Genomic DNA, 27,414 nt, shown 5'->3' with positions numbered 1-27,414 from the left:
AAAAATCACGCTTTCAAGCTTTATTCTACGCGAAACTGTTTCTCATCACGATGTTGAGTTTGCAACAGCAGCATGCTGCAGCAGTGTTGCTGGAAAAATTCAATGTTGAGCCGTTCGTCAGACATTGGATCAGTTTAAGGTGAATTACTTTTTCTACAAATTTCGTAGCGCCTTACAGTCTTCAGAAGAATTATTTCCAGGAAAATTTTCTACAAATATCATGTATTGGTATATTTTTAGGAGCCAACTGGAAATTTCTAGAGGATAAGTTTTGAAAAAGTGGATTTTCCCATATAAAATCGTATGGAAACTTTAAAAATCGGGCGCAAATCAGGGGCTCCACCGATCGATCTGAAAAGTTACACAGTTGTTACGGGACCCATAAGGAACACGAAAAGGGCATGGGAGCGAAAAAATTACACCAACGCTTTTTTCCCATACAACTGTGTCCCAGTCTAGCGTGCAGGTTATCAAGTTTGATTACTGGTCGGAACATTTTCCCCTCTACCTTAGCACTCATGTCTTCAATGACGACTTTCACGTCCCGTCGCGGGTAGCTATCGTAGACCTGCTCCAGCTGCGCGTAGAACGCTCCCTTTTCGTCATCGGGTCTTTCCTCATGTGGGCAGTGTACGTTAATGATGCTGTGGTTAAAGAACCGGCCCTTAATCCTCAGTTTGCACATCCTTGCGTTAATCGGCCGCCACCCCATCACGCGTTGGTGCATCTTGCCTAGTACTATGGAGGGGGTGTCCAGCTCGCTGGTGGTGCCACAACTCTGGAAGAAAGCAGCGATTTGCGGTTCCATGGCCCAAGTTTGGAATCGTAGTCCTTATTCCGTTGCCTAGGTTCATGCCGAACATTGCCCAGGCAACACCAACCAGTTGTGTCCATGTTTCAACCAGAAGTCCAGTGACTCGTAGAGGTGTAAGATAGGAGCTTGTGAGGGCCGGAGCTATGTTTGACGCTTTTTCCAGGTTGTCAACTCACCATTTGAAGCCAATAATTTCAAAAAGATTTGAAGCCATTTCCTTAACACTTGAAATCACTCCTTCCGTCCGACTTGTGCGTTCATATGTCCGATGACGATCTTTATGTCATGTTGCCGGTACTCTCTATACGTTTCGTTAGAACGTAAAACTCGTTCTGTACGTTTTCGATTTTATCGTTTGTTAGCAAGTACATGTTTCTAAGGCTATATTTAGAGAATCTCCCCTTGATCTTAAATTTGTCTAGACGGTAGTTGATAGGCCTTTACCTGATGATTCGCTTTATTTAGTTCCCTAGTAGCAGAAAACCGACGCCCCGTTTCGTTCTGTCACCGCCTTTGCAGAAGATTTTTAAAGAGGTAACGGCGGTTGGCCGGTTTCTGGCCAACACACCTCTTGATGGCTACTACCTCCACCTATACCTTCTGCAAATTTCTGGTCAAGATATCCGCGCATACCGGTTCCAGCCGAGTCCTCACATTCCAAGTGACAAGTTTCTAATTGGTACTCTTTCATACACAACCACACTTCAACCGTTTGCGGGAGGAAGACATCGCATTTTGATGCCGAGGTATTTGCGAGAGCTCGGGGGCGGGAGTTGGTTACACCTGAATGCTAGTTACCACACTATCTCGGGTGACTTTACCATGCCTAGCACTCGTCAGCCTATGAATGGAAAGTCACCAGTATACTGTTGAACCACGTGCTTCTGCTGTCCGCAATGCTTGCCCGTGAAGTAACGCTAAAAAGCTCGTAATGGCCAAGACCAAAAGTATATTGGTGCCTGAAGATCAATTACCAGAGATGCTGTAGTCGCATCATCAAGGGACTCTTTCAACACCAGGAGTCAAGTCCCAGGCCTTCGGCTGTCAAGTTTCACGTTGGACATTTCAGTATCTCAGACACAGACCAGGAATAGTCGACCAACCTGCCGAACATTCAATTCGTGAGCGTTGAGTTGAGCAGTTGATTCGAGGCTGGGGTTACGAATGAAGAACTTATCGTGATCGCCAACTTCTTGAAGGTGAACAAGACACCAGAACTGAATGAAATGCCGAACCTAGCCATCGAGACGGCCATAAAAGTGCCTCTACGAACTGTTCCGGCTAGGGATGCAGAAGTGTCTGGAAGTGTCTGATCTTCCTGGAAAGATGCAACCGACAGAACTGGGCCAATCGGACCAATGAACACTGCCGGTTCTTGAGAGGATTATCCTCAACAGACTGGTTAAGTATACAGAGGGTGTAACCGGTCTCGCAAATAACCAGTTTGGCCTCCCGAAAGGTAGGTCCACGCTGAATGCTATTACCGCCATTACCAGAAGTACCGCAAGGTTCCATACTGGGCCCGGAGTTGTGGAATGTCATGTACGAGTGTTGAAGCTTAAGTTTCCTGTAAGGGTTGTGATCATCGGCTTTGGTGACAAAATAACGCTAAAGGTCTAAGGCTAGTTGATCGGAAAAGTTGAGTTGACGGCCACGCTTTGCATAAGCAAGGTCGGGAGCTGAATACACCGTATGCCGGTCAGCATCGCTTTTGAGGAGGATAGTGCTTCGATCAACGTAACACAAGGGGCATACAAGGTATCACATGATCATTCTCGATGATCAGATGGCGACGGGAATGGTCCAATTCCGCGAAGTCTTCTTCGTATACTCTCGTTTTGTGCGTGCGAGGAGCACATGACGGTGGTAAGCGGGCCAGACACTACTCCTGACAACTTAGTTCGGAGGAAGTGTGAAGACCTGGAAATTTGGAGTACGGTTTGTGCAACCACCTTACAAAAAATTCTGGAGCTACCACCAACCACCAACACGCTTGCGGTAGCTAACTATCAGTCTCCAGGTGGATAGCTATGAGGTATAGAAGGAAAGAGGGGACATGAAGCACAAAAAGCCACTTCCCGACGAAATATTTAACCGTCGTTCCGGGAAGAAAAGAGACTGAAGGGGATTCAGTGGGTTTGGCTAAATTCAACTCCACTCTCGGAGCCTCTTCTCAGGTGTCTGTGAACAGATTTCCCCGAAACCTTGCAAATTAAAATGCAGACAACACAGACAAGCATGGTCATACATATAATGGAATTGCAAAGCAAAGAATGTAGTTTCTATATTGTACCGCCCGTGGTTGATGAATAGGCGCTAAGAAGAAAAGAGAAGGAAGTTTAACTTTCCAGCCACTAAATATTTATTACTTTTCATTCTTCTTAAATAAATTATATGTTTTAATAGAAACTGCTTTTTGATAACTCAAACATGAATTATCTTTTTTAAATAAAATGTTAATCGCCATCATCACCGGTGTCATTTTCCATACAATAGAAGCGGTGCCATTTTCTACATAGAAAAGCGAAGATATATGTTTTTATTCCTGAAATTTTCGTTGATTTCTTTTGTTTCTTTCTTCTCCCCGGGTAATCCAATCGTTAAGAATTTTTTAGATCGGCCGATGGTAAAAACTTGTGAATATGATAGAAGATTACTGAGATATAAGCGCAATAAACCTATGTCCTTCTTAAATAAATACGTTGTAAGATTTTCATTTTACACCCGTGTCTTTCTGTAGAAGTAATCCCACATCAAAAATTCTGTATGTTAGTTCTTTTTTCCAATTATCGTTATCGTTAAGGAATGATTTCTGCTGTAATCCAGATAATATTACCAAAAGTTTTTAGAAGTTTCAAATTAAAAACTCGAGCCCGAGCCTCCACAATCGTGAATTCGGTTCTGAAAATCCTAACTGTTTAAGTGATAGGATTCTCCTCCACAACATCCGAACTCAACCAAATTTTTCCTCATAATTCAACGTACTTTTGCTTTCGTTACCGGAAAATCAATATCAATTACGAACTATAACGGAAAAAATCCGCTTCAAATAATAGGGTAACGCTGCAATAAGCATCGATTCAATTGTAGAATAATAACGAACTTCACCCGCTGTGCAAAACTCTTCTCCAAACGCCGTGCACGTGGATGGAATGGTTCGGTCTGTGAAAATATTTATATAGGCCTCAAATACAGTTGAAACCCCCGGTTGCAGGGGGAGCCGTCTTAAAAGGGCAGAAAGGAAATCTTTCCGAGGCACATTTCCCCGGTAGTAACTTGGTATGATTTTATTGTCCCCCATTGTCTGAACATCCTTCGTGCGTGCCATCTGGCACGTGAACCCTGCAATCGTGTCGCATGCCTATACGTAGGAACTACACATGTGAAATCTTGTCTACGTTCATTTCACTTCAAGTGATGGTCTCTGCGTCGATTCGATTGCCGGCTGCGGATGATAAAATTTTATTGATCATTATTGTTCCATTGTGATTTGCTCGGTTTGATAAAGGATTTCCTCTGTCACATTTCCCAGCGGCACCGGCTGCGATTTCGAGCAGTGCCTCTGGTGGCATCCGGAAAGGATTACCGGGTCGCGGTGCGGTCTAGGCAGGGACGTGTGCATTGTCGGCATTGTCTTATTTGAAGCATATTTACGGTAATCGGTTGAACTGTTTCCGTCATCGACAATCGCTCTCTGCAATGCTGGTTTTGTTCGGGCACATGGCTTTGACAAATTATGCGTCAGTCAGACACGGTGGTATGGGCGAAAGTAATCAGAATTTCTCGATTTAATTTGAAGCCGGATGGGAAAACTTTTTCCTTTTTTTATTTTTTGAGCAGGTATAATTAATTGCCGTGTAATGTGAATGTGGAAATAATATTTGATTAAATACATCGTTTGCCGCCACTAAATGGGCCTAGCGAGTCGCCAAGGGCTTTCTCCCTAACGAGGACAACTGTTTGATTTTTATTACTCTTGATAACTAGACAAACATGAGCAACGCCGACCGAAAGGCAGCCAGACAGTGGTAACGAAGTGCAAACATTTCCCACCGAAAAAGTGCTTTGTGTGGCGGGCGGATGAAAAGGAAAAAGGGCAAAAAATGGGCAACAGTTGACCATGGCGATAAGGTCTATCCCACCAATTCAACGCCGAAATAAAAAAATCCCAACGATGGAACCAGCGAAATGAATTGTTCAAATTAAGAATACATTAATACGGATTGTTTTCACCATTATCAAAAATACTGGACTATGGAGTTGTGCTTGTGGAATACCACATCAAATGTGGTAAAAGAATAACTAAATTGACACAAAATTGAAACGAAGCCTTGGCATTTACTATTTCCCAAGCCGATCTCGGCCCACAGTTCTCGAGTGGCCGCACTCGAAAGAATCATCGGCCGAGGAAAGCCTGAAAGGCCCAGGACGCTCGAGTAGGTGTAGAGAGCGATATAGCGCGGCGCACAGAACCAGGCGGTTTACATCGAATATCGTGTCCCGAGAGTCACATCGCTGGTTGTCGTTGGTTGCGGATTCCTTTAACCATCACGACTGAGTGGTTGAGGGCGTGGGGGTTCAACATTGTGTTGTTGGTGATGGACAAATAAACAGAATAAACAAAGCTGTTCGTGGTATACTGTTGGGGAAGTACTTAGGCGGGTGTGACGTTGAAACACAAATGCCTGTCTAACGCGTAAAGTGGGGCACGGTAGAAAACCGGCGGAGCAAGGTCGTGATGTACGGAAAACAAATAAAGCCATTAAACAATAAATGTGGAAATCTGAAGGTTGACGTTTATGATGATGTTTGCCTACACTTCAACCCACTTGATAAGTGTGTAGTAAGTTTGATTTGTGGACTGATCAAATGTTGTAGACGTTGAAACACACGTCAGTTTCAGCGATAAACAAGCATCTGTAAGTCGAAAAAAAACAATTAATAAAACATTTTCTTATTATCTTCTGACTCTATTCCTCGCTGCTCACAGTGTCACGTTTCTTTCTTACCAACGTCAATCCTTCGGCTAATTGAAACGCCTGAATTCATTCAAAATTAATTGCAATATCACGACGATAGATTGGGTACGGAAAAAAATTCTGCCCGCCAATCTCGCCAGTCAAGTCTGTCAAAGCGAGATAGCAGCGGAAAAAGTTTTCTTGATACCACTTTTTTATATGAACGCTCCGTACTCTTGGATTCATTTGGCCTTTTGGTAGCCGGCCGAGTTTACTAAGATTAACAAGTTCCAGCCAATTTAGGACCCGTGCAAAGAGAATTGTTTGACTGTAGCTTTAACATTAAACTAATTAAGAATGTCACAAAGGTATTTTTGTATGATAATAATCTATGAAAATAGATGCATTATTGGATAATTTTTTTAACTGTTGCAACACTCTGTCAAATATAAACATAATTTTGCCAATATTTGTAACGCTCTACCTGCGTTTTAACGACAAATTTTCTAAGAAAAGAAAAGAAAAATACTGTACTGTGCCAGTTTTATTATTTTTATTATATTGTCATTTTTGATTTTGCTGAAACTTGGCATAGTCGTTTCTATAGGCAAAAAAATGCCATTTTGTGCTATTTGTTTAATTTTTTTGGAACACGACTCATTTTTGAGAAGCTAATGAAAAATGCTATTTTGGGAAGGTATTGATGATTACAAAACGGTTTGTTTGATCGGTAAGACGTTCTCGCTAAAGTTGTAGATAACAATTTTAACTTTCCGAAAAAATAACACTCTAGAAAAAAATTTTTTTTGTGAAAATAGTTAATACCTAGAAAAATTAAAAAAAATATAATCTGAAAACGCTCACTTTTCAAAAATTCATTTGTTTTTATGAAAACTACAAAAGATTATCTGAACAATGAAACCAGTCCGATCATGGAGAAATCAAGAAAAAAAAGTTATAACTTTTTGAAAAAAAATTTGATTTGAGCTTCATAAAATTTTTTAAGTAAATTTAAAACAATCAATGAAGAAGATAACATAAAGGACACTTTAAATCTATACGTCATATGTGAAACTAAGACTAAAACTTCATATTTTTCATTATAACTCCTCCCCATGATTTTCTATATTTTTATGACCTTCTACAATATTATGCGATTTTTGTTTCTACTTTTGCTGAAGATTGTAAAACGCTTTATTTAGAAATAACAAAGTAATTCAAAAAATACAAATTATCATGCAAAGGAACTCTTTTATTAAAACAATCGAAAAGAATCCATTAGACAAATGACTTTATATTCTTTTGGAAGTAGAATAGACGTGCTTTCAGTATATCAAACAGTTACCTGCGTATTTTTGCATACGAATGAATAATTAAATGGTAAACTAACCCTTGAAATACTATTAATGGCCGAATAACTTTTTTATTTTGAAATATAGCTAGATCAAATGCTCAGTAAAAATATGTATTTCTGTTTGGCTGATCGATTTATTTTTTTTTTTGAAGATATGAAATATTTAAAAAATCCAGGGGAAAAGTTACACTGAAAACAAGGAATTGAGTGAACTTTGTACATCAAACATTTTATATCTTTCCAAATATAAGAAAAAGATATTCGACACCCTCGACAAATTTTAAAAATCAAATTGCCAAATAGGTAAATGAGTGTATTTTGATTTTATATTTGACAATTTTATCCTGTTTCTGAGCAATTTCTACACGAAAATCACTCGTCACTTGAACGTATTAAGGGCGAATTCTTGAGTTACTGTCTTTTCAATAATTATACACTGGGGTCGCTTTTTACGCGGGTTGTTTTTATGCGTTTTTTTCTTATTGAATATTTTTACAATAACGCGGATTATTTTAACTCGATTCGGAAGGTTATTTGTACGCGGTATCAAATAAGTTTAGTATAAGTATATCTAATCTAATCTTTTTAATGCGGTACAACCAACCGCGTAAAAAGCGACTTCAGTGTAGTCAAATATACTCTGGTTGGATTACAGTTTTTATTTCTGTTTTTCTAATATCTGTGGAACTTAGCTGTTTAAAAACATTCGGGATAATTCAGTTTGAAGGAAATTGACCAAGGAATTCAGAAAATATAATAATTTCTACCGGAAATGTTGCCAGTTAAATATACTGTCCATAAATGTAAAACAGTCCCATGTCAATTTTCATCACTTTCGAGATCTTCTTTACATTACGTGTGGTTTCGAAAAATTACAAGAAATAGTTATGTTTATTACTAAAATGATAAATTATTTTGGTTAGTCCCATGTATGAAGTATGTTTTCAAAGATTATATTATTTATTTTTTTCGAGACAGTGTTGTCAATCGCTCTACTAACTTTACTTTTATCAGCAACCTACCCCGGCATCTAGGGTCTTTTTTTAGTTCTCTGCAGAGTATAGTTTTAACGGCCTTCACGTCAGACATTCTGGCTACATGTCCAGCCCACTGCAACTTGCCGCGTTTTATCATTTTTACTATGTCAGCGTATTTCTTGTTACTTGTATCCAAAGAATGAAACAGACTTACGGAACGTCGTATAGGCAGCGTGAAATGCTAGTCCAGCTTCTACTCGTGAAAACCTGGTGGTAAACATACCACGAAGATTGAATATGGTTTTACAAAACATAGGACAAGCCTCAAAATAATGAAAATGAGTTTTGTTACGTAAAAGGTCACTGTGCTAACGATATGTAGAGAGAAAAAACTAATTTGGATTGTTTTGTATATATATATATTTCAATAGTGTATAAATTTTTTCGCCGCTTTGAAAACACTATCTCACGCAAAAAAATTTCGGAATCACTGACGAAGAAATTTCATCATTTATTTTTCCGTTCCTCTTTTAAAAAGAGTGTCTGTAGATCATAATGACGTAACATAACATCATACAACAATTAAAATCACTGCGCAAATATGAAAAATTTTCCAACACTGCAAGTGTGTTTATTGTTTTCTCCATGACTGTATATCAATATAGATATGATCATGTACATATAATGTGAGAATAATAAAAATGATTTATGAAATACAGAAGTATAAGCGGGTTGTAAAAAAGACCTCGGTTGGCTGCTTTCCATACCTGAAATTTATAAAATTTTAACATACATCAAAAACCTATGGATAGTGTCCGTTATGTTGTGTTCCCAAAAAAAGGTGATGAACTATTATGAGACTAATTTATAACTCCTTTCTGCGGCTGAAAACATGAATTGAAATAAGTCATTACAACAACATTGCAGCGTTTGCACAGACGTGTCGCTTCTTTCTACAACCATTCATCGCAAAAAGTCATCCAAACACGGAAGTTATCGATAAAAAGTGGAAAAATCGGAGCACCGAGATACGACGATTCACAGGTCGAGCGAAACATGAACGACCCTTACTAACACGCTGAGAATCCTGAGTAAGAATCCCCAGGATACCGATTAACATGGTGACCATTTTACAAGACGTTTCAGATCTTAATTTATGAATAAAATTTCAACAGAAAACATGGAGCTGCTGGCATAAAGCACAAAAAAGCAACATCAACATCAGCAAATACTGTGTATTGTACCGTACCAGTTCGTAAAATGGTCTATACACGTTTGGCAGTGTATGTATGGAAAATGTCACTCATCTTAATTAGAAAACGCATGAAGAATGTATGATGAAAATAAAAAGAACAGCAGGAAAAAAATCGATATTGCACTTTTAGTTCGGCGTAATATAGGGCGTCGATTATTTTTGACTGGGTATGAGCTCGAATACCAACACATAACAAAATCGAAACAATAGTTTTAACTTATCTCCTCTACCTCTACATCCTGCAGCAACCATTCACACCAAACACACTATTTTCAGCAAAGAAACTGATGAAAAAATACTTGAAATGTGAACTTTTATTAAACAGGCGATACGTGCTGACGATAGCCGTGCTGCCCTACATTACTGATTTATTTTACTTAATTAAAAAAAAATAGTCTCAAATTATACCATCAAACATTAAGCCACTCCTCTCTTAAAATTAGCTTTCGGTGATTTACAGTGTACTACACATTTTTGGGCTTTTGTCCCACCAGGCCTGGAGACCTGTTCTACAGCTCTACGGTTTATCCCGATTATAGCGATGTCATCCACAAAGCCAAGAAGCATGTGTTGATTGTGTCGTTCCTTCTCACGTTTGCTCGTTGTTCTGCGCTCTACAAGGCAATGTTAAAAAGTACGTCTCCTTGCTTAAGTCCGTCCAACGTCACAAAGGTGATCTCGTCCGCTGCTGGTACGCATGATGTTGATCCCTCCAGCGTCATTCGAGTCAGCTCTATCGGTTTCGTTGAAAAATCGTTTTTTGGCATTATCTGCCATAGCTCATTTCGCTTGACTAAGTCGTACGCCGCGTTGAAATCCACAAACAGATGATAGATTTGCAGATTTTCTTTCCGAAACATTAGGATCTGTCGCAGAATAAAGATTTGATCCGTCGTGGAGCATCCTTTTCGAAAATCAGCCTGATATTCACCGATGAAAGGTTACGGTCTTAATCTCAAGAACCATATAAAAGAGAACACTTTGTACGCAGAATTTAATTACGTGATACCTCTATAATTTCTGCAGTCGACTCGATGACCCTGTTATACGAAGAAAGCAAATAAGCCCTTCTAACCAATCGTTTGGCACTTGTTCATTTGCACAGATTCGTGAAATGATGGGGTGGATCACATTACTTCTATCAGAAGTTCGACCGTTAGATACCGTCCTTCCCATCAGATTTGCCGTTTTTCAGCTCTCGGATCGCCTGTGTTGGTGGTTCCACAGCTCCTATCCTAATACTGTTCCTGTTTGGCTACAGACAGCTGAACAGCATGCACTTGGGCGAATTCAACGCGAAAATTGGCTCAAACAACGCGGACCTTGACCACGCCACACAGTTTTGTGATAATAATAACAAGTTCATTGGTGGATCGCTCTTTCCCCATTAACTAGCATATAAGGTAACGTGGATTTTCCGCGAAACAGAAAACTATACTGACCATATCTGTATCAACCGAAAATGGAGAAGGAGCCTTCTTGATGTACGCAATAAGCGCAGCGCCGACATTGCATCCCACCATCACCTAGTCATCGCTGAGATACGTCTGCGCTTCGCACGTGTTTAACGACGAGAGGACAAAGTTGGATATCGTTACAACGTCCGCTGACTGGAGAATACCGAGGTGAAAAGAGCCGTTGTCGAACAACTTGAATCCCGAGCCTCGGAGTTACCTGCTAGTAGAACGGTCGAAGAGTAATGGACCGGCATCAAGAACGCCTTCATCGTGACAAGTGACAAGCGCAGCAAGCGGAGGGAGTGAATTTATTATTATTACAAGTTATAGTCTTAATGAATAAAATAAAAATTAGTTACTTAAACTTAACAGATATTAAAAAAGACTAACTGATAGCAATTTTTGTTTATAAATATTCAAGGTACATCCAAAATCAAACAGTTGACTAGTTTTGTTGAAGGTACGGAAATTGGTTCAAAGTATCCAAAGACAGAGCGATGGAACGGCCTTATAAACATTTCATCCAGTGATCTGCGTTGAATTCGACCAGGAGCATTCAGAGAAAACTTGCTTAAAAGAGCCGGGCAGTCGATTCCACCAAAAATAACTTTAGCAGCAACCATTTCCTGCTGAATTTTTCTTCTACGTTCCAGAGAGGCAATACCTAACAAATTACAATGGTGTTCATAAGGAGGAAGGTTCAGCCTGTCTATCCAAGGAAGTCTACGAAGTACGAAACGGACAAAACGCTTCTGCAGTCTCTCAATCCTATCAATCCAAGTTGTCTGGTATGGTGCTCACACTACAGCTGACGACTCCACAATCGATCTTACTAACGCCGCATGTAACGATATCAGGCAATGGATATTAGTGAAATCTTTAGACACCTTCATAAGAAATCCTAGCTGACGACTTGCACGATCAATAATATTGGCTCGATGTGGTCCAAAAGTCAATTTATCAACAAGTAGTACCCCAAGGTCGTTAATCCCATTGACACGAGCTAGAAGTGTACGTCCGATTGTATAAGTAGCTTTTATTAGATTACTACATCGATAAAACGAAATTACAGCACATTTCTGGACATTAATAGTCATTATGTTTCTTTTACACCAATCCTCAAAAATATCCAACAGTTCTTGCAGCTTTTAGCAGTCAGAAAATTTGTCAGTGACCATAAAAATCTATAGATCGTCAGCATAATACAGCTGACATCCTCTTCCAAGACGGGCTGCGACATCATTTATAAACAAAACGGAAAGGAGCGGTCCAAGATTACTCCCTAGAGGAACGCCGGAGGTGTTCGTGAATCGTCGGGATGTGCAGGATTCATGTTTGACACTTAGGCTTCTTCCACTTAGATACGATTGCAACCATTTAACCAGGTCGCTGGAGACACCCATTTTAGCGAGTTTTTCGAGTAATATTCGATGATCAATTTTATCAAATGCAGCTTTCAAGTCTGTGTATACAGCATCGACCTGCTTCCCGTTTTCAATATGAGCAATACAGTCCGAAGTGAAACAAAGCAAGATGACATGTGGAGAAAGATCGACAAGCGGAGAGAGGCGAACCGGCACTTAGTGAGTGCGAACCAGAGCAGCTTAGACAAATGCCAACTACTATCTATGTTTCTCCATTTTTCTCGAACTCGAGTCTTCCTGGGACCGACGCTGGGCATTACTTCAGAAGGGCGAGTGTACTAGAAGCACCTCCTTATTTGTTAATGACTTGGCTGATTTCGTAAAGGCAGGGTTAGCTTTCACTAGCATTTCAATGGGTGTTCCGTCGATTCGTGCCTTGCAGTGTAAGAACGATCTGGGAAGCAGCCGTGCTCTCCAGGTACTCTCATCGTCGCACATTCTTTTCACTGTGTTTTCCGGAGTAGTATCCGGCTCGCTCACCACTAACATTTCGCTCCTTATCTGTGCGAAACTTGTGTAGGTACTGCCTAAAGCAGCCATGGCCTTACAGTATCTGTGTCAGGTGGAAGTTTACCTTCTGAAGGTCCGTATACGTCTTGTATCAGTGGAGATCTCTAATTTCATCCCTTTGTCCTGCCGGACAAGCGGACATGGACGAATAAGTAAGTCCTGTTTGGCTCTTCCCCATCCTCTTGGTACAGCAGTGTTTGGAGGTATTCCGTCCAGCCGTTGGGTTACCAGTAAGCAGGTTTCCGTCCTTGTCATTACACATGGCTAGGCTTGTTAAATCAGAATGTTTTCAATGTGGCTCCCTTCTCATTGTTGTATTCCAGGCAACAAATATCCTGGGTCTGGTGTTGTGGAATGTCAAGTGTCAAGTGTCAAGGAGTGTTGTAACTCTAGTTCCCTGTAAGGTTTGTGATCGTCGGCTTTGCAGACGACATAACGCTGAAGGTTTACGGCGAGTCGATCGAGACGGCCGCACCCTGTATACGCAAGGTCGAGGACTGGATCGCTCCAGGAAACTGAAGCTTGCACATCATAAGACAGAGGTCACGGTTGTGAACAACCGTAAATCGGAGCAACAGGCGGTGATCAGAGTCGGAGACTGCACTATCATTTCAAAGCGATCGCTGAAGCTCTTGGGGGTTATGATGGACGATAAGCTCACGTTCGGGAGCCACATCGAATATACCTGCACCGACTTATACCGGAGATATCCGGTTGGGTAATGTAGGAGCAATGGCTAATGTAGGCTAATGGCTGGCTAATGTAGGCTAATGTAAAGGCTAATGTAGGAGCAACAAACGGTGATATTAATGATAGACCAATTGCCCACAATGAATTTAAAAAAATTTCCCGTCAGAGTAAACTTGTCAACTGGCAGACGTCGTGGGATAATAAAGACGAGATTTTATTCGCGTGATGTCTCGGAAAATTTCAGAGAATATGAATAGTGGGAAAACAACTGTTTCAAATAATAATTTACAGCTATACGATATACTGGAGAACAAATCTGGTAAAACTTTTGTCTGAGTCGTCATGAAACGGATTTTGTGATGGTACTGCATTTTGTCTACTCCTGAAACGGTATCAAATGTTGAACTTATCTGTATACATCCATAAGCAGCAGTCATTGTTTTATTTTGAGATATTTCTCACTTAGCACGCCATAAATGCCTGAGACCTTATTTATGTGACCCACTCAACTGTGGCTGATTGATTTCGCACGAGCCGAATATCTCAACTTTAATCTGTTTTGCCAAATCTCAATCCGCTGCCACATCCATCACCAGTCAATCAAAATTTCATTTAGCGTTTTTATCTTCCTTGTTCAGGCAGAGCGACCGGAAACCACAAAAATTTTCTTCCCCCACGAGTGGTTTTCAATGCAAAATCCCACCAACTGTTACTAGCCGACGGCCTGTTATGAAGACCAGTCGAGCATTCGACTGCCAACCGCAATCAAAATTTACTCAACCCCAACTGCGGAATAGCACAGTTCGAACGCCTGGTTAGTGGAGAATTCAAACGGAAAATCGATTACCAAAATGCGTTTTTTTTTTTTTCAATGATTGCACACTCGGATTTCGGCACCTAGAGCAATAAAAAATCCTGCTCCTGGTGTACACTGTACAGGTGTTATGAATAAATCTTAAGCTTAAGTACGTTTTGATTTTTTTTGTTTTCGAAAATGATGGGAAATGTTTTTTGACTTCTAAGACAAACCACACTCGTCGTTCTTACATCATTGAAATTTTCCTGTGAAATGTTTGTTTTATCATGAAACACCTTTTTATCGATTTCGTTATTAAAACTAGTCGGATACCTATATAACAAATTTTGCGAGTTTAGGAGATCAGTACAAATTTTTATTCAAAATGTAAAACATGTTGACATTCAATCACTCACCCAAAGAAAAAAACATTCAACTCTCACATTAGAAGCGCCACTGCTAGGACGTTTTTTTTTTTAACAATATAGTTTTGAACTTTTTCAATGACCACAGTATTGTTTCATTAAATATTTATCGAAATCGAAACTTTTATTACTATATACAGTCATGGAGAAAATAATAAATACACTTGCAGTGTTGGATGATTTTTCGTATTTGCGCAGTGATTTTAACTTTCGTATGATGTTATGTTACGTCATTAAAATCTGCAGACACTCTTTTTGAAAGAAGAACGGAGAAATAACTGGAGAAATTTCTTTGTCGGTGATTCCGAAATTTTTTTGCGTGAGTTAGTGTTTTTAAAGTGGCGACAAAAATAAATACACTATTGAAATATACATACAAAACAATCAAAATTAGCTTTATTTCTCAACATATTGTTAGCAAAGTGATTTTTTACGTTACAAAACTCACTTTCAAAATTTTGTAGCCTGTTTCTTGTTTTGTAAAACCATATTCAATCTTCGTGAAATTTTTACCCCCAGGTTTTCACGAGAAGAAGCTGAACTAGCATTTCACGCTGCCTGTCCGACGGTCCATAAGTCTATTTTATTCTTTGGATGATGCTTTGCAACCTAGACTTTTCCAATCTTCCATAGAATTTCTAAAGGATTTAAATTAGGAGTCTGCGCTGGTCAAACTAATAATTTTATATTTTCGTTTGAAAATCATCTTCGTGTTTTCAATACTGTATGTTTAGGATCGTTATACTGCATAGAGATCCGGCAAAGTGGCATGTTTTCTTCTGCATATGGAAGCAAATTCGACCACCTAGGTACACAGGAAACTTTATTGTACTTCAAAAGCAATACATTTTGGCAAGAACTGAATTTTCTAAAAAGTTTTTAGACTAGGGTGCAACTGAAATTTAAAATTTAACCTTTTTGTTTCCAAAGAATAAAACAGACTTATGGAACGTCGGACAGGCAGCGTGAAATTCTAGTTCAGCTTGTACTCGTGAAAACCTGGTGGTAAACATACCCGGAAGATTGAATATGGCTTTACAAAACAAAGGACAAGCCACAACATTTTGAAAGTGAGTTTTGTAACGTTAAAGGTCACTTTGCTAACGATATGTAGAGAAATGAAGCTAATTTGGATTGTTTTGTATATATATTTCAATAGTGTATCCATTTTTGTCGCTACTTTAAAAACGTGCCTCTTTTAAAAAGAGTGTCTGCGAATCATATTGACGTAACATAACATCATACAACAATTAAAATCAGTGCGCAAATACGAAAAATTATTCAACACTGCAAGTGTATTTATTATTTTCTCCATGACTGAATATGAGCCACAATAATTTTACTGCGATTATGAAATGGTTTAAAATATTTTGTCTCCCGGTGAATGAATGTCCGGAGACTGCGGAGTAATGAAGATCGCACCAGCAACCTCGGTGGATACAAATCTTTACCTTTCCGCTAATACTTATTCTTTCATATGACGCTTGTGTGCGTTGCAGAGAATTTCTCGGATTTGATTAGCAGCAAGTGGCAAACTTCCAGTTCTAAAATCACTTCTCCGATAGGAATTGTTTATTCTTCAGATATTGTTGTCCAATGTACCTCTCGGCTGGTCTTGAAGTACCGGTAGGTACTTTTACAAACCAGCTGTCGTATGTTCGAGTCCCGACTCGGCAGATACTGTAGTGTCAGTAGGATCGTAGTAGTAGCCCCGTAATTGTCCTATTCACTTGATAGTTGGCCGTAAAGTCTGTGTATAATAAACAGGCTCCAAGGCTTTACTTTGTCCAGTGTAATTCAACAAATTTTTGCTTCATCGCTTTATGAATTTAATAAGGTGATTATGAGATGCAGCAACAGCTTAGGTGATAAACTTTGCTTATTACGGGCTGATTGTTTACCTTTCTCTGCAGAAAGACAAAACACGAAACGAGCTACCTCATTTGCGGTACTCTCTCTCCAAACCGACTGGTCAACTGTACAAACAAATGAGGAACGAGCATCGTCCGACCTCATTAGTATGTTATCGTCACTTAGTAAACATGGAAGTTGCATATAAAAACCAATACCAACTACTACTGAACCGCTCGCGGTGTCTGGAAGCGGCCCAAAACAGTTACCCACCCACAATCCAATCAGGAGATGCTATGAAATCCGTAACATCATTTGCATAATTTCCCCATCCGCAGCAGAACCGTGCAAAGACAGCCATAGGAAACGTTGCATATTCCATTCACCGCAGTTGCGCCGCTCGCTGGTTAGTAGGTATATTTTTCCCAAAGCATATCAAGTATTCCCGGAACCTGTCAAGTGGTTGTTGGAATGGTCCCGTATGTTTTTTTTTTCTTCTAGCATCCACATACGATCAGATATAACGTATAACGGACAAATCGATTCAAATGTGCCGCTGAAATGAATTGTTTAGTACAAGGGAAATCGAATTCCTGCTCAAGAAGTTCATCGGCCGGCGTACCATACTGGGATACTTCTTTGTGTTTCGTTTCACATCTGATGTTGCTCGAGAGTGAAAATCTTTCGTTCAGCCATGTAAAAATTCACACCCGAAGCAACAGCATTATCCTGTCGCTTTACCATGCCAGAAAGTTCAAATTCTGTGCAAGAATACTAGGGTTATCAAAAAGCAGTTGCTATGAGAAGCTAACGTGTTGCGGCAGAAGGTGTCTTTTTTCTCAAATTTTTCGGTCACCCTACTGTACACCAGGCACCAAAGCCATCAGGTAAGTGTTTGTAGTCCCAAAAGCATATATTTGAGCGCACAAACTTCATGAATATTTCATAAATTTACGATACGAAACCCTTCGCCTCGGTATACTTCTTCGACTCTTAACACGACCGACCGACCGCCGCCTGTTGGTTCCCATCGTTCCCTGGAACTGGTTTCGCGATTCTTTCGGGAGGCTGCCAGCCGATCGATGGCAGAAAAGATAACTGTCGTGTTTTGTGACAGGATATGCCATGCGTTTACTAACACTTGAACAACGTGTAAATTGTCGAGGCAGCATCAGCTTCCTGCTTTGTGGATGATAAGTGTTAACCCGTTTCCCAAAACACGGTAACCCGACCTTGTTGTCAATCTCGGCAGGCAGAAATAATTTAAGATTAGGCCATGCGTGTATTTCTCGCTATTGCCTTGAAATGTATGTTAATTGACGGCAATACCGTGCCGGGTCTATTTTATAAGTTACAAATGATACGCACAGCATGCATTCAAATATGAGAATGATTTGAAAATTTAAATTCTTGCCAAGGCACTAAATGTTTCGACAATAAACAAATTGATCACAAAAGAAATTTACAGTATTGTTACTCAATTGAATTGACAAAATATATGGAGGTTTTTGAGTTAGTAAGTCTCTTTCTCCGTCAGGAGAAAACGGAATGTTTTACGAAACGATCGAGTTTTTGTGCTAGTTCGGAAATCTACTGAGATAATTCATTCACTCTCAGAAATTGAACTCACAATAGCTCTATGAACCAATGGTTTACTCTTTACTGATAGAAAAAGTGTCCATACAAGAAAGAAAAATCATGAGGCGATAATTATCGGGAGCGATATTAAGTTGCGATTAGCAACTTTAGCCATTTATCTCCCGTTCTTTCTGAGTCGCAAGTATTGTCAATAAAATGAAGTTTTCATCATTTTACAAAACGTTGCTTGTTATTGTCATATAGTAAGTCGCTGTTATTTGCATTGAAGTTTAATCACTGATTTATGTTGACCGATGTTGAAAAGATATGATTACAGGGTGTCACCATGAAAGTGACACACTTTATTTATGCCATAAAATTATAAGTAACAGACGAATATTTCTTCTCTGATGTCTTTTTTTTAATAAGAGGAGGTTTTAGTAGCTTAAGTATTAATGAGAAATATTAGTAAATAATGAGTATGTGTGTTCAATCATGAATGGTGACTTCTCACCACAATTGAAAAAATTGTAATTTTAATTGTTAGGATTTGTTTACTTTCGCAATTTAAACCTATTTGTCAAAAAAATGGAAGTAAACTTACAACTAACCTAATTGCTAACTTATTGGCCATAAAGAGAGCTTATCGTAGCAATTGAGGACTGCAACGATTTTTGTCGAAAATTGTTGATAATTTTATTTGACATAGCTTCGCATGTTTCAACACCAGTAAGTCTATGTAATTCGAGTGTATCAAACCAAGGAGGACCAGGCCCGTAGCTACCGGGGGGGGGCTAGGGGGGGCTTAGCCCCCCCACGCTTTTGCATTGCCCCACCACGCAATTTTCTCATATATTTGATTGTTACTAGGTACAAAAAACCAAAAGAAAAATCTGAAATATAAGAAATAGGCATTATTAAATAGTCTCCCGTTTTTTTTTTTTTACCGATATCAGTCAATTTCTGTTTGTTAAGAACAATTGCACCTTGCATTTGAGAAGCTCATCAAATCTCAAAAGAACCGTGTTCAAGTTCGAACAATCAAAACGGTCGAGCTCAAAAAAGTTAAATAACTCAATCTTTTGATGAGCCCACCTGATTCGCGGCGAAGTTGAAACTGACGATCCGCATACTTCCGTTTCGGATGTCCATTCCAGCGTCTGGGAGTGAAAATGTCAGTTTTTTTTTTTAAATGTGTCATTTTAATGAAAGAACCAATCACAGTTTTATATGTTTGATTATATAAGAACAATGCAAAACAAGTTTTGCTGTAAAATTTTACCAGTTTTTCCAGAAGATTTAATTTCTCACTTTTTGATTTCTTGGATTGAACAAAGCGTGGGCAAAAAATGACACACAAGACAAGTTATTTCAAATATTAAACTTTCGGCCAGTATCCAAACTCCCTGCAGTGTGCTTCTTGTGATTCATGTTCATGTTCAGTTCAATTAATTTTGGCAGGACTTTCCCACACCTCGGAAGCATAACCCAGTCCGTTACCTGGCCCGGACAACTATGTTCCAGTTAGGTCCGAAATGAAACCGGACAACAACATTGATCAAACATTGCGAATCGTAAAATTTAGCACTTAGGCTGACGGTTGAATCGCTCCATTCTCTCAATATTTCTTCGCGAATAGAATCTCTCAGTATCGTCGATTTCGAATGATGCGACCCTCGAAGTTAGGTCAAACTCTTCCTTGTTAAACAAGAACTTGACCAGATCGGAACAGCATGGAGCTGGATTGCTGGTCTGAAAATTTGTTTGTAAATCAAAAGTTTATTCTTTAATAAAGTTAGGAATTTCGATTAGTGAGAGAATATAAACATCTCGTATATTTGATGCACTTTACTTGTATACCCTCAATGTGCTCTTTGAAAATAACAGGGAGTCAAATATTGAAAAATATTGAAAATATTTTTCGAAAAAATTGCATAATAATGATTCCTAGGAGCTGCCATTCCATCCAGTGCACACTGGGCCAGAAATGGAATCTAGCGGAACGAAATTAATAGCGCTCTCAGGGTTTGACCAATCGGTTTCCGGTCTTCTACGAAGTTTCTTGGTATAGTTAGAGCTTCATTTCAAATGTTCGAATTAGTTCGGAATTTAGCCGCAAAGATGGTGTTGCGATGCCAACTTCTTTCCTTTACACACTAGAGCTTTGTGGTATTCGACAAAGTTGTAGATCTCTGAATTCCATGAAACTTTACAGAATTTAAAAATTTCTAACTCTTCAAGTTTCAGAGATCTACGAGTTTTTATAAATTTTCTCTGAATTTCACGTTTTATTGTGATAATTTAATGAGTTCACTCGAATTATTTTCTCACAAATTTTTTCTTGATAGAAATTGAATAAATACGTCGTTTCCTTCCGAGTACAGAAGTTTTTGAAGTACTTAAGTGAAAATATTACACAAAATTTTAAAAAATACATAATTTTGTGAATTAGATATCTCATAGGTTAAAAAGTATTGGCAAACCTTGATTTTTTCTGAAAATTATCCATCAAAAAATCTTAATTTTTTGAAATTTTGAAAGATGTGTTTTTTGTGTTTTTGTGAAATTTCAGTTTGAATATAACCATAGGTTTCATGTAAAAATACAATTACTATGTATTTATTGCATGGAATACACGGTCCAGTACTTTGATACTCCATCCAACCTATGTGCAGTCTTCAGGAAAGTTTCTCAGTGTAATAAGAACTTCAACTTGACGCTCAGTTTAGTTCGCGATTTGGCCGCAGAGATGGCGCTTCAACACCAACTTTTTATTCTTACACGCTACAACTCTGTTGTTTTCGACAAAGTTTCAAATTAGAAAATTTTATGTAACTTCGTAGAAGAAACAAAATTTCTGTCTCTTAAATTTTTTTGGAAATTTACGAGTTTTTGAAGAATTTGTTTGAGTTTCACGTTTTGCCTTTTTCCTAGAAAGGTATAGCAATCACTGGAAAAACCAAAGGTATGAAAGTGCTCCAAAGGGTTCTCGTATATCAATCGACTTAGTTTGACGAGCTGAGCATTTTCTGTATGTGTGTGTGTGTGCGTATGTGTGTGTGTATGTGTGTGTGTGTAACGCTCTCCCAATCTCACTCGATTTGCTCAGAGATGGCTGGACCGATCTTCATGAAATTAATTGCAAATGAGAGGTCTAGTTGCCTAATAAGGCACTATTGAATTTCATTGCAATCGGATTTTTAGCTTAGAGGTTATGTTCAAAAATGTGAAAATCATGAAACATCATTATCTCAGAAACTACTCAACCGATTTTAACAAAATTGGGTTTAAATGAACGAGCTACCTGAAAAACCCTTAACTTTTGAGTTTCATGAAGATTGAACGTGTGGTTCAGAAAGTATTTACAGAAACGTGTTCAGGAGAGTGTTTAATCTCACTCATGTTTCTCAGTGATGGCTGGACCGATTTCCACAAAATCAGTGTCATTTGGAAGTTCTAATTACCCCATAAGACCCTATTGATTGTTTTTGCAATCGGACTATCACTTTGCCTGTTATGTTTAAAAATGTGAAATCCAGCTATGAAAATAAACATATTCCGAAGACTACTTAAACTCACTCACTTTTCTCAGAGATGGCTGAACCGATTTACACGAAATTAGTGTCAAATGAAAGGTCTAGCTGCCTCATAACACCCTATTGAATTTCAATGTAATCGGTCTGTTACTTTGTTTGTAAGGTATCAAAATATGAAAACCACGAAACTTCATTATCTCAGAAAGTACACAACCGATTTGAACAATATTGGTATCAAATGAACGAGCTAGTTAAAGGATAATTGATAAATTTTATAGTGATTAAAAACGTGGTTCAAAAATTGTGAAAAGAAACAGGTTCCGGTGACTTTTCAAATTCATTCGTTTTCCCAAAAATGGCTGGACTAAATTCAACAATCTTAGTGTCAAATGAAAAGTTCGGCTTTCCTATAGGTTCCCATTTTATTTGACTATAATCGCATTTTTATTCCAACCGTTATGTATTAAATTATAAAAACAACGAAAGTCTATTATCTCAAAGATCACACGACTTATTTGAACATATCTAGTGTCATTTGAACGGGTTGTCTCTCAAACTCACAAGTAAGAAATTTCATAGCAATTTGATATGTGGTTCAAAATTTATGAAAAGAAACGAAAGTCAAAGACTATATCAAACTGTAACTACTTTGATCAAAACATATGGCCTCAACAAAATTTAAATTTGGTATTGTGCTATTCGTACGTTCTCGGTATTGCTCGTGATTGAAGTGTACGAAATTCAAAGTCATTTATTTTATTTCGCTATTTCTTCAGCACGAATATTTTACTCCTAATAAATATTTTTTTTTTTAACTTTTTGCCTTTCTCTTAGAAAGGTATAGCAATCACGTGCAAAACCGAAGATATGAAAGTGCTCCAAAGGACCGAATGGCATATATCACTCGACTCAGTTCGACAAGCTGAGCATTTTCTGTATGTATGTGTGTGTGTGTTTGTGTGCGCGTGTGTGTGTATGTGTGTGTATGTGTGTGTGTATGTGCAGATTTTCATTTTCACTCACTTTTCTCAGTGATAGCTGGACCGATTTGAATGAAATTATATGCAAATGAAAGTGCTAGTTGCCCCATAAGACCCTATTAAATTTCATTGTAATTGGATTTTTATTTTAGAGGTTATGTTTAAAAATGTAAAAATCACGAAACATCAATATCTCAGGAACCACACAACCGATTTCAATAAAATTTGTATCAAATGAACAGGCTTTTCAAAAACCCTTAACTTTTGAATTTTATATAGATTGAACATGTGGTTCAAAAGTTATGAAAAGAAACGTCTTCTGAAGACTGTTTAATTTCACTAATGTTTCTCAGAGATGGCTGGACCGATTTCCACAAAATCAGTGTCATATGAAAGGTAGTTACCCCTTAAGACCCTATTGATTTTTTTGCAATCGGACTATTACTTTGCCTGTTATGTTTAAAATGTGAAATGTAGCTATGAAAAGGAACATATTCCGGAGAATACATAAGCTCACTCACTTTTCTCAGAGATGGCTGAACCGATTTTCACGAAATTAGTGTCAAATGAAAGGTCTAGCTGCCTCATAACACCCTATTGAATTTTACTGTAATCGAACTGAAACTTCGTCTGTAATGTACCGAATTGTTGAAATCAGGAAACTTCATTATCTCAGAAACTACACAACCGATTTGATCAATTGTATTATCAGATAAACAGGCTAGTTGAGGGTTAACTGATGAATTATGATTTAACACGTGATTTCAAAGTTTGGCTGCCTTATACGTTCCCATTTCATTTGATTATAATCGAACTAAGCCACCGTTATGTATTAAATTGTTAATAAAACAACGAAATTCTATTATCTCGAAGATTACACGACTCATTTGAACATTACTAGTGTCATACGAACGAATCATCTCTCAAACTTACAAATAACAAACTTCATAACAATTTGATTTGCAGTTCAAAAGTTATGGAAAGAAAAGGAATTCAAAGGCTATTTAAAACTATACCTACTTTGATCAATATATGTGGCCACAATATAATTTAAATGTGGTATCGTACCATTTGAATGTCCCCGGTATCGCTCGTGATTGAATTGTTCGAAATGAAGAGTCATTTCTTTTATCTCGCTATTTATTGAGCATTTACATTACGTCAAATTTCATATTTTATACTTCTATTACAACATCATTATTTTAGAACCCAAAAAGTGCATACACATTTATTAGATTGAAGCGTTCATGTAAATCTACAAATAATAAGTTTGAATGAGAAAGGCTGGGTCTGACCGCTTGGTGGATTAATTTAGGTTTTTGTAATGGTTTGGTAATTCGAAATATTAAAATCACCAAAGAATATGCAATTTTCTGAATCAGCATACGTTTTCGGTTTAAGTATGCGTCGAGCTTTTGTTAGTTAAGCTAGACTTATTGCGAGTAGATGAGTTGTTATTGGATTTGGCTACGAAACAAACAAAGTAACATTTGATCCAATAGCAACGGATCTACTCTCAATAAGCCTAGCTTTACCAACGAAAACTGGACGCATACTTAAACAGGAAACGATGCTGATTCAGAAAATTGCATATTCTTTGGTGATTTGAATGTTTCGGATTACAAAACTATTACAAAAAAGTGAAATTCAAACAAAATCTTCAAAAACTCGTAAATTTTCAAAAAAATGTGAGAGACAGAAATTTTGTTTCTTGTATGAAGTTGCATAAAATTTTCTAAGCTAAAACTTTGTCGAAAACTACAGAGTTGTAGCGTGTAAGAATAAAAAGTTGGTGTCGAAGCGCCATATCTGCGGCCAAATCGCGAACTAAACTGAGCGTCAAGTTGAAGTTCTTATTACACTGAGAAACTTTGCTGAAGACTGCACATAGGTTGGATAGAGTATCAAAGTACTGGACCGTGTATTACATGCAAAAGAAACATATCAATTGTAATGACGTGTGACTACGTCTTTGTTTTCTATACTAGAATAAATTTTGTAAAATTGAAAATGAAACTGGCAAATGTTGCGTCAGATTTCAAACGATTATAGCAAGCGAACGACTTAATACATCTTAGTCATTTATATGTTGGTGGATAGATAAAATGTGTAACAATTGTTTGATATCATGTTTAACATTGTTGCTTTACTGCTTAATGGTGAAAAAAGGTGAAAAGTTTGAAGGTTAAGCTTTTTCATACATTTTCGTTTTTTTTCACGCGGATTCCGGAATTAACGCGGTTTTTTTACGCGGATTCCGGAATTTACGCGGTTTTTTTACGCGGATTCCGGAATTTACGCGGTTTTTTTTACGCGGCACGTATCCCCCGCGTAAAAAGCGACTTTAGTGTATTAAAAAATTCTAATGCCAAATGTCTTAAAAATGCATGAAACATCGAGATCTGGTGTTATCCAAAAACAAAAAATGAAAAAATCGATCGGTTAGAGTTTCACTTTTCGACTGAACGAACTATTAAATGCGTCATTACCACCCTAATGAACGGTATCAGTAGTGAATGCATGTAGCGATTGTATATAAATACCGGGACAGAAACATGTCTGGACGTGCGTAATATGTCCTAAGAAACACGTCCACGCCATTGATAATCGTGTTCAAATGAATTCTCAAAAATGAATATGGTCCTTTTTTGGTTCCTTTTCTCTGCTATTTTTTTCTACCCGCAACGCAACGCAAACTGCTCAAACTGAAGCTCTTTGTTCTCACGCAATGTGTCACAAAAAGCAGCACAAAGTGTTGTTCCGTTCTCCCTCTCTTGAAATATATCTCACTTAGTGATATCTTTCATAGTCATTTCGGTTTCGCTCTTTCTCTTCGTGCCTGTTGGTTGTCAAAATGTGTAGGTACCGTCCTCGTTGTGCCTTGCCGTAAAATTAACACACTGAGCGCAATGAGTGTGCGAATGACAGCCCTGGCAGCATATAATGAATATATTTAGTCCTACGTCACCATTTCATACCACCCCTAAGGCTGTATACCTTGTAGTATTTTTAAATGAAACCTATGGTTATATTCAAACTAAATATCACAAAAACACAAAAAACACATCTTTCAAAAGAAGATTTTTTGAAGGACAATTTTTAGAAAAAATCATGGTTTGCTAATACTTGCTACCTGCTGAGACCTACATCCCAAAATTAAGTATTCTTTTCAAATTTTATGTAATATTTTCACTTAAGTACTTCAAAAGCTTCTGTACTCGGAAGGAAACGACGTATTTATTCAATTTCTATCGAGAAAAAACTTATAAGAAAATAATTAGATTGAACTCATAAAATTATCACAATAAAACGTGAAATTCAGAGAAAATTAATAAAAACTCGTAGATCTCTGAAACTTGAAGAGTTAGAAATTTTGTTTTTAATCTGTAAAGTTTCATAAAATTCAGAGATCTACAACTTTGTCGAAAACCGCAAAGTGCTAGCCTGTAAGGAAAAGAAGTTGGCATCGCAACGCCACCTTAGCGGCAAAGTTTCGAACTAATTCAAACATCTAAAATGAAGCTCTAACTATATCAAGAAACTTTGTAGAAGACCGGAAACCGATTGGTCAAACCCTGAGAGCGCTATTAATTTCGTTCCGCTAGATTCTATTTCTGGCCCAGTGTGCAGTGGCGGAGCGCATATCGTCGAGAGTGCTAAGCTAACATAAGCCTATTTGAGTAACCACGGAGTAAACATGATGAGGTAGGAAAAGCACGAAGCACGAGCAGGAAACAACCATCACCACGAAAACGGTTTGATTGTACTAGTATATGTGCGATTTGCAAAAAATATAAGTGTGCGATTTGCAAAAAGTTAAGTTTGCATATAACTTGAAGCCGCGATCCAGATTCTTATGACTTAAAAAAAAGTGTCGTGTGTTTTAGAGCAAGCAAGTGTTCACTAACCATTTTGATGTACTTGGAGCAAAACTCTTTGATATTCTCTGGATCAGGAGATAGGAAGCTGAGATTGGTGAGATCGTTCCAAAATTTTACTAGATTTTGATCATAATCATGAATTCAACGATACTAAATACCCGTTAGACTAATCAGAATTAGTCTTGTTACTTGTTGGAAATATTTAAGAGGCTGATAAGGGCCCACATTTGATGAAAGAGATTCTCTTACGCATGTCCCTTACGTTGATCTACTCGGAGTTGTTCAACTTTGAAGTCTCTTGGATACTATTTAATTAAGTGGCTCTAACTTTCAGGTCTAAATGAATGTAAAAACGTGAATGTTAATTTCTTCTAAACAAATACGTTTAAAACAGCACTACTTTTGATCATTTTTGGTTATTATTCGATCAAACTTTATTTGTATCTTAGGCGTTTTTTTCTTTTCCTGTTTACTAATCCATATTTCTTTCAGAGAGTGAATAATGGCAATATAATTATAATCCCAACGGATTATATTACTTTTTACATACGGATCGATTGGTACGGATTGTCCCCGTTCTTAAATTACATTGAATTATATTGTGCTACACAGCAGGCCTGGCCGTTGACAAGAAAAATTTATGGAAATAAATTTAAAAAAATGGTGGATATCATTTTCCATGATCCTTTCAAGTACTGGCCGTCTTAGTGTAGACTAGACCAGACTAAACTAGACTAGACGCTTTTCTCGACCAGTGCTTACTTTACCATCATTCTTCAGAGTGTTAAAAGTATTTATCTACTGATTATTTAGGCGAGTATTTTCGTACTCCGCATTAAGTTTCACTTCATTGATAATTCTTTCATTTTAACTTCTCAACTGAACAATTAAATTGAAATCCAGATTTAGCTTATTGCAAAAAAAGTAA

The 27,414-nt window shown here is 37.9% G+C and overlaps 1 protein-coding gene across 2 annotated transcripts in view; it reads left to right on the top strand.

Moving 5' to 3' along the window:
- Positions 1-27,414, top strand: part of LOC129721611 (lachesin) — a 262,907-nt gene that overhangs the window by 28,823 nt on the left and 206,670 nt on the right. The gene's annotated exons all lie outside the window — the stretch shown is intronic.

This window comes from Wyeomyia smithii, chromosome 2 (genome assembly GCF_029784165.1).
Source record: "Wyeomyia smithii strain HCP4-BCI-WySm-NY-G18 chromosome 2, ASM2978416v1, whole genome shotgun sequence".
Classification (NCBI taxonomy): domain Eukaryota; kingdom Metazoa; phylum Arthropoda; class Insecta; order Diptera; family Culicidae; genus Wyeomyia; species Wyeomyia smithii.
Note: the sequence above shows the minus strand (reverse complement) of the source record. Positions and strands in the feature narration are given on the sequence as shown.